General features: G+C 42.7%; 1 long non-coding RNA gene across 2 annotated transcripts; it reads right to left on the bottom strand.

Annotated features, from left to right (window-relative positions):
- Positions 1–5,340: 5,340 nt before the first annotated feature.
- Positions 5,341–8,981, bottom strand: LOC106585896 (uncharacterized). 2 transcript variants are annotated; one of them, XR_014382570.1, is made up of 5 exons: positions 8,410–8,980; positions 7,997–8,161; positions 7,400–7,710; positions 7,066–7,248; positions 5,341–6,704 (listed from the first exon to the last, which is right to left on the bottom strand). It is a non-coding gene; the product is annotated as an uncharacterized LOC106585896 (long non-coding RNA). The 2 variants fall into 2 exon arrangements; XR_014382569.1 differs by having other exon boundaries at positions 7,066–7,710; positions 8,410–8,981.
- Positions 8,982–9,358: the final 377 nt, after the last annotated feature.

Here is a 9,358-nt window from a genome sequence, read left to right as displayed (position 1 = left end):
GTCCGTAACACCCTGGACCAGAGCTACACATTACCCACCTCTGGCCATCATGGACAGTCAACTCATCACATTCACGTAATGTTAGTCACAGATGTGTTAGTTGTGTGATTAAAGACAGTTTAATTGAGCAGAAGTTTAATTATTATTTTAATATTGTAGTAAATTGTCTGAGTTCACTTCCTAAATAATGTGTTGACATTCCTTTGCTCCCAGCAGGCAGAGATGGAGGTTCAGTTCCTGAGAGAAGAGAAGAAGACCTGTACAGAGAAGGAAGCCCACATGCTTGAGTTGAGGGGAAGGATCGAACGATCCGAAATCAGAAGAAGGAGATGGACAGACTTCAAGTGTGCCTCTGGGAGGAGGAAAAGAAGAAGAGGAATGGTGGAACGGAGAAGGACGAGATGATTGAACAATTACAGTCTGAAACAGACAATCTCAGAGCCCTTTTAAAAGATGAAAGGAGGAGAAGAAGAGTAAAAAGGTGTATAATGAAAGAGTGGAAGGCTGAGATCCTGAGAGTGAGGGAGCCAGAGGGCCAGAGGAGCCAAAGAATGGGAGGAGAACCAGAGAAAAATGCAGAAGATCAACAGACTCAAACAACTGCAGGAGCTGCTGATGGTGGACCTACAACTGGCCCACGTAAGACATGTCATTGTTATTATTAAAAGTCTTTCCTTAACATTAACCCTTACCTTAACCTCTGAAACTCTACCTAACCTTTACCTGAACCCAACCCTAGGTCCTGAACCGAACCTTCATTTATCTCAACCCCTATGCCTTTCTTCTGCTGGTTGAATATCAACTTCCTTATTAACATCATTACTGTTGTTGTTGTTGATAACTGTATGTATGCAGGTTGTAAATAATTGCATTAGTGAAACAATTTTCAGGAGTAATTTCTACAAGCATAAACATCAGAGGCAGCATTGTTGTAACATCACACAAATTGCAACTGGAATTTCATTTAGCTTCAATCAGAGAGAGAAGATAATAGAAGCAAACAAAACAGATGAGATTGCGGAAGAGGAAAGAAGGGAGATCCTTGAGAAGTACAAGAGGGGTGAGTTAGAGAACACTGAAGAGGAGAAGGAAGATGGCAAGGAGGACCTTGTCCCACCCTATAAAAACAGCCGAAGGAGAGCTGTGGGCTGGGTGAATAAGAAGTGGGAGAAGAGGAACCTCAAAAAGATCGAGAGAACGTATCAGAGAGAGGCTGAGGAGGGCTATAAGATCGTCCATATAGGTAAGACCTGTTTTCCCTCTGCTTATGACCTCATCCTCTTTAGTCTCCTCTACACATATAAGTTCCACACCAGTCATCATGTTGCATCATTGTTTCAATATAAAACTACTGTCCAAAATGATCTGGTATCAACTTAAATGTAATGTACACAGGGAATTTAGAATGGAAAACTCAACTGGATCTCAATTACTCTGGTCTAAAGTAGTGCATCATAGCCTTTTGGGGCCCTAAGAAACATTTTGTTCAGGTTTTTGACTACATTTCCTCCAAATCTACACTTTGCAATGGGGCGTAGGGAACATGTTGCAGTTTTTTAAACAAGTTTGCTGCAATTCTACACATTTTCCCATGGGGTGGAGAGAAGAATTAGTAGTTTTAAAGCTCATTTCCTTCAATTCTACACATTTTGCCATGGGATTGAAAGAAAATGTTGACCGTTTTGAATCTAACACCATGCCCAAACGCATCTGCATGCGGCAAGTTTTTTGGGGGGTCTGGGGGCCCCTAGTTGCCATGGAGCCCTAAGCGATCGCATATGCCTAGGGCCGGCCCTGGCACTATACAAAGAATAGGTGCCATTTGGGTCTCAAGTTCAACTTAGGGAAGGGAAGTATTGCACTTTACTGACAAATTCCGTGACTTGCTCAGTTGAAAAGAGCAAAGAATCATTGAGATCCAACTGGGTTTTCTATTCCTAATTCCCTGTGTCCATCACATTTAAGTTGATACGAGATCCCCTAAGTTGAATGTGAACTGTACTTCTTCTCCCCACCCAGTCATCCCTGTACACAAAGGGCTAACATCTACCATCACCCGGGCAGAGAGAGAGAGGGAGAAGAGGAAGGAGCTCCTGAAGGATGAGGAGAGAAGGAAGAAGTTGGAGGATTTCAATAAGCAGTGGAGAGAGCAGTCCCTACTTAAAAAATGGACTCATCAGAAACTGAAGGAGGAGAGGGAGAGGATGAAGGAGCAGTACCTAAAAGACAAGCAGGAGAAATGGCTGGAGCAGATGAATCTGGAGGCTGATGAGCAAATCCAGAAGTTCAGCACTCAGTACATCACCCGGTGTCTAACCACCCAACACAGCCACGACTACAACCAAGGTCAGGAATTGCCGGGGTGGGACATAGGTCAACAGGTAAGCCAAGAGCTTACCTGTTGGATCTGGAGATGGCCAGCAGGAGTGGTCAAGGAGGCCACAGGCAGAGAACCAGCAGGGGGGGGGGGGGGCAGAGAGCCAGCAGCTAGAGGCTCCAGAAGAGGCTGAGCCAACCTCCAAGAAAAAGAAAAAGCCAGGCATCTGGAAGAGTTAAGATTAACATTCTAATACTAACATTCTTAGGTAACAGGGTTGATGTGTTATAATTCACCCACCCAGTGGTGATGTTAGCATGTAAATCTTGGTGGGGAAAACTCCCCAAAAATGTTTTAGATACATGCCAGCAAAGCCACTACACAACACAACACTAATCAATACATTAATTGCACTATAACTTTGACAAACGGTGCCCACAAACTGTTAGGGTCTACATAAAGCTGTCCCAACAGCAGAGCTTTCTTTTCAGCACCATGGAGTGAATCCTTTTTAAAAAACATAGCTGATATGGCTGACTTGCTTAAACAAATGTGATTTCTACTGACAATTTAGATGTACAAACTATGTAATGAAGGGACGACGAGCGGCGATCCGTAATTTCGATTAACTTCTTAGGGCTAGGGTCTATTTTTCTTAATTCACACCTGACTGACTTGCCCAAAGTAAAGTAAGCTGCCTGTTACTCAGGCCCAGAAGCCAGGATATGCATATAATTGGTACCATTGGATAGAAAACTATTTGAAGTTTGAAGAAATGTTTAAATAATGTATGAGACTATAACACAATTGATATGGTAGGAGAAAATCCAAAGAAAAACCAACCAGAATTTTTTTCTTTTGAGATCCCATGCTCTTACAATGGAAATGAAATATTAACTATACATATTATATTTTAATTACATTTTAGGGTACCTGAGGATTCAATAGAAACATATTTTGACTTGTTTTAATAAAGTTTAGCGGTAGCCTTTTGGATTCCTTTCTCTGCATGTTGAACGAGTGGATTACTCAAATTGATGGCGCCAACTAAGCTGACTTTTTGGGCTATAAAGAAGGATTTTATCTAACAAAACGACCATGCATGTTGTAGCTGGGACCCTGTGGATTGCAAAACAAAGGAAGATTTTCAAAAAGTAAGTGAATATTTAATCGCTATTTGTGATTTTACGAAGCCTGACCTGGTTGAAAATTATTTTGATGTGGGGCGTCGTCCTCAAACAATCGCATGGCATGTCTTCGCTGTAAAGCCTATTGTAAATTGGACAATACAGTTAGATCAGTGGTTCTTAACCTGGGTTCGATCGAACCCCAGGGGTTCGGTGAGTCAGTCTCAGGGGTTCGGCGGAGGTCAAGACACACACCCGACTCATATGATTCGTGATGACACGCCCCGCTTGGCCATCATTGGCTGCAGGTGATCACGCAACATCGCTTGGCCTATCTGTGCTGCAGGGAATTTGGCGCGCTCAGTAGTTGAATTGTGACTGTCGTGATGGTACTTCGTGTGATTTCTTTCTTAATATTTTAATCCCTTCATACTAACTATGTCGAGCAAAAAAAGAAAGTGGTCGGACGAATATGTACAATATGGATTCACATGTATAACGGAACGTGATGAGAGTCAGCGTCCTAACTGCATGATTTGCAATGCCAAGTTGAGCAATTCTAGTCTAGCACCGGCAAAACTAAGAGAACACTTCCTTAAACTGCATGGAGATGGACAATACAAGAACACAACGCTCGCTGAATTCAAGGTGAAGAGAGCCAGATTCGATGAAAAGGCTACTCTGCCTGTTCTCGGCTTTGTACCCATCAACAAACCGATCCTCACAGCATCGTACGAAGTTGCTTACCTGATCGCAAAGCAGGGCAAACCACACACCATTGGTGAAACACTCATAAAACCAGCTGTGTTGAAGATGGCGAATATCATGCTGGGAAAAGCGGCTGAAGTTAACCCTTTCACACGTACCATCACACGGGGTGTGATCGTTCTACAGTGGTCCCTGAAGCGTACGATCACACCCCGTGTGATTAGAACACTAATTTAGAATGCTCATTTAGAACGGCCAGTTTCGAATTACGCAACAATCAACATTTGAGCTGGCCACACTTTTTTCAGAAACTATTTACACAAACAGTCCTTACGTAAACTATACCATGAATTAGCTAATAGCAATTACTATGTACAATTATTGAAAGTAATCCGACAATTAGTTTCAGCGCGCAGCTGGCCACACTTTTTTCAGAAACTATTTACACAAACACAGTCCTTACAAAGTTGTCCAGAAGGTGAGCAGTTTATTTTTGGATGCAATGTTCAGATATTCACAGAAGTATCTATAGCATAACACAATCATCCTAACCGGAAAAATGTAGGCTACATTTGTCCTAGCGCTGAGGAAAGATTGACGCAACACAAGCGGTCATATTTTCTAACTCGGCTGACATAAACTACACTATGAATTAGCTAATAGCAATTACTATGTACAATTAATCACATCACGGGTTTGCTCACCGTTGATCAAAATAATTGAGTAAAACACTTTCTAGAAATCGAAAGTAATCCGACGATTAGTTTCAGCGCACAGCCATGCATTTTTTTCCTCACAGAAACCGAAGATAATAACAGACAAGATGAGTCCGGTCTGTTTATAGTATGCACGTTGAAGGGGTGTGTCTACCGTCGTTCACATCCCACCATTCATTTCCAGAAGTCCTCAAAAAATGAGTGAACTCTTACTCACCTCATTTTGTTATAACATCTTTGGTCAGACGATTACGTGAAACCCAGAATGCATTGTATGTCAACAAACATGGCTCCATACACATAGCTGGAATTAGCTTAGCTCATCATAATCAGTATAACCTTCAAATAAGTATTTTACACACATAATATGTGCCCATTACAATCTATGCAAGAATCGGAATGCATGATTTGTCACCTAGAATTGAAAACGTGAATAAAACAGTAAATACAGAAATAATTACCACACAAAACATTTTCTGATGGTGATTTATTGATACAAGTGACGCATGCCGGCAGTCAATCACGTACCCTCTCACTCTGAGCCATTCAGTGTTGTTGTTTATGTATGTAGCTAGTGAGCTAAGCTGTAGCATTAGCAATGTCTTTCAAAAGGAGACAACTCACAAATGTGGAAATTCTGGAGATTTTTTAAAATTCTGACAATGAGTCTGAGTATGAAAGTCAGGAATCAGATTCTGACAGTGACAGTGAAGAGCTGCCCCCCAACCTTGTAGCCATTGAGAACCCTGAATCTGAGGTTCCCTTGTCCACTGACGAAGTACCAGGTCCCTTTGAAGATGCTGGTGGTGATGGAGGCAGACCGACAGTGGATGAAGTACAAGAGTTCTGTGGTAGCTGGAAGGCCGCCAGTCATTTCACCCCTCCTGGCCGTGCTGTTTGCTTTGACGAGTCCCAGTCTGGAGTGCAACGCCCCTTGCCATTTCCAACTGAGGCAGAGTGCTTCAAGTTGTTTCTGACAGAGGAGCTCGTGGGAAACAATCGCTATGCCTTGGAGCTACAGGAGAAGAGAGAGCCAGGAGTGAGTGGGAAACTCGCTAAATGGGTGACAACCACAATTAGTGAAATGTATACCTTCCTGGTGACAGTCCTCATGGGGATAGTAAAGAAGAACTCCCTAAGAGACTACTGGAGCACAGATCCTATGTTTGCAACTCCCTTCTTTGCCACCCTCTTTTCCCAAGACCGCTTCCTAATTCTGCTGCGATGCCTGCATTTCGTCAACAATGCTACTGCCATCCTAAGTGACCCGTTATACAAAATAAGAATTGTTCTTATCAGCCTGACATCAGCATTTGGTCGGGTCTTTGTGCCATACAAGGACCTATGCATTGATGAGTCCCTGATGTTATGGTAGGCTGGCGTTCCGTCAATATATTCCCTCCAAAAGGCACAGGTTTGGGGTCAAGTTCTTTGTCATGTGCGACGTGAAGACAGGATTTGTCCAGGATATTATAGTTTACACAGGGTCCACCACTGACATCAAACATTATGAGGGGCTTGGGGTGTCCGGGTCCGTGGTGATGACCATGCTGGCTCCTCATCTCGGCAAGGGACACACTTTGTACGTGGACAATTGGTACAGCAGTCCCACACTCTTCCAGCATCTGCTCTCCAACAGCACAGGGGCCTGTGGCACAGTCAGGTCGAACAGGAAGGGGATGCCGCCATTCGGATGCAGGAAGATGCAGAGAGGGGAGGTGGAGTTCCAGGAGAACGGTCAACAGCTGGCAGTAAAGTGGCATGACAAACGAGACGTCCATGTCCTCTCCACTGTCCATACAGCAACCATGTCGGGCCACAGGGAAGGTGGACCACCTGACGGGAGAGAGAAAGATCAAACCAGATTGTGTGCTAGACTATAACCTCAAAATGGGAGCCGTGGATAAGGCGGACATGATAAACAGCTTTGTGGAATGCACTCGGAAAACGACCAAGTGGTATAAGAAGATATTTTTCCAGCTGATCGACACTGCTATCCTCAACGGCAGCATAGTTCACCGCCAACTAACAGGTGAGATGATTACTGAACAAGGTATTTTTGTAATTGGATGTACAGTTCACATACAAATCCATTATGCAATTACAGTGACAATATCTCACCAACCTACCCACTGCCTCATCATCCTCTAACTTTCCTCATCCTCCCCACTCCCTCATAGGTAAAGTAATTACCTACCAAAAATACAGAGAGAACCTCATGAGAGAGCTGTTGGAGGAGCACCACACCCCTCGGCGCCCCTCCACTAGGGGTCGCCCTGCTGTAGACAATCCCCTACGCCTCACTGCACGGCATTTTCCCTGCAAAGTCCATCAAACTGCTGCTCAAGGTAGTCGCACACGGAGGCACTGCAAAGTCTGCCTGTCTGGCGCCAGGAGAAGTAAGCAGAGGAAGATGACAAAATACATGTGTTTAGCTTGTGATACACCTCTATGTATTTCACCATGCTTTGAGGAGTATCACATGCTCAAGCATTATTGAGCACATCTGCAGCAATAAGCGACTGACTGACCTGACAGGTGACCTGCCATGATACTATGCCTTTAGAGGTGGGGGTGGAAATGCAGTTGTTATTCAGTCACTGCATGAATATTAAATATGGGTTATGCATATTCCATTTTTTTGTCCTCTAGTAAAACAAATTGTTGTTGAACCAACTACCAATACTTCAATAAAATAGACGACTATTACATATTGGCCTATGTGTTTTCATCCAGTAAAACTGTTAAGGAGTGTATGTTAGCATACAAAAGCTGTCCTCAATCTTCAGCTGGAAAGATGTCCAGTTCCAGTTATGATATTGGCAAATACTGTTTGTGGTTTCTGAAAGTACAGAATAAAGAGGAATTATTAATTAGAATACAATATAAGGATATAGCAATAAAACAATATTACAAATAACATAATAAACACTGCTATAAAAATAGTTTATTGCATTGACAAAATCACAGATTTGAGTTATAACAGTAAGAAACTAACTTTTGAGCTCCACAAGGGGGCAAGGCAGGGCAGAACAGAGCTATGCTGAATAGACCAAATAAACAAACCATGGTCATATGTTTTATTTTATTTAACTAGGCAAGTCATTTAACAACAAATTATTATTTACCTATGATGGCCTACACCGGCCAAACTCGGACAACGCTGGGCCAATTGTGCGCTGCCCTATGGGACTCCCAATCACAGCCAGTTGTGATACAGCCTGGATTTGAACCACGGTGTCTGTAGTGATGAGATGTAGCACTGAGATGCAGTGCCATTGACCGCTGCGCCACTAGGGAGTGATAAGGTCAGGGTAGCTTCAAAATACAACACAAGCTAATACTTCTCCGACGCAACTAGGATTGTTTTACAGAGCTAATAGAAGAATGTAGCTAGCTACCTAAGCACGATTGAATATAACATAAAGGTTATAAAATGAGTAACGTTACCTCACGTGTCCGCGGTTATAAAGAATATACACAAATCTATTATGCTCCATACATACAGTACGCTACAATTACAACATAATAATGCACTTACTTTGATAGAAACGCACACATTTCCAAAGTTATTACTAGTAACGAAAACAATGAGGGCAACAGATGGAAAATGTGAACACGTGTGCAGATCCTGTTCTGACGGGAGATTAGCAAATGTCTGCAGACCTGAACTGCACAAACAATTGGAAAGTGCTTGGGGAATTTTGTCCGGGTCAGAAATGTCCCAAAAATTTAATTGTCCGCAAAAGAAAAAATGACTATTTTTATGTGAATGAATGAGGAGGCGGAACACACCTAAATTCAAACTGTTCTTAGAAAATAAAAACTTGTTAGAAAATCATTTGAAATTGAAGTTGAAACAGCCTATAAATAAAAACAGTCTGCATGCTTTGGTTTGAGGACAGCGCGGATTAAATGCACTGTTACGTATCAATCACATCCTGGAATGGAGAGAACGTTCGAACATCACGTGCATAAAAAAACTCACGCTGGGGCGACCGTTAGAGATATTTGGAACTCACGCGTGAAAGGGTTAAGTTATCCCACATTCCTCTTTCAATTGACACCATTAGCGACAGAATAGAGGACATGAGCAAAGACATCTTGGCTCAAGTAGTTGCAGATCTGATTTCAAGCCCGGCAAAATTCAGCCTTCAACTCGACGAGACCACAGACGTTTCCAATCTGTATTTGTGCGCTATGTGAAAGACGACGTGATAAAGGAAGATTTTTTATTTTGTAAGCCTCTTACGACAACAACGAAGGCAGCCGATGTGAAGAAACTTGTGGATGACTTCTTCAAAGACAACAATCTTTCGTGGGATATGGTTTCTGCAGTTTGTTCGGACGGAGCTCCAGTCATGCTGGGAAGAAAGTCTGGTTTTGGTGTGCTAGTGAAAGCCGATGCACCACACATCATTGTTACGCATTGTATTCTTAAAAAAATCTGAGTTCATTCTCATTTTAGCGTACATGGCTGATATCTTCGC

The sequence above is a fragment of the Salmo salar genome, chromosome 24 (genome assembly GCF_965601325.2).
Source record: "Salmo salar chromosome 24, fSalSal1, whole genome shotgun sequence".
NCBI lineage: Eukaryota > Metazoa > Chordata > Actinopteri > Salmoniformes > Salmonidae > Salmo > Salmo salar.
Note: the sequence above shows the minus strand (reverse complement) of the source record. Positions and strands in the feature narration are given on the sequence as shown.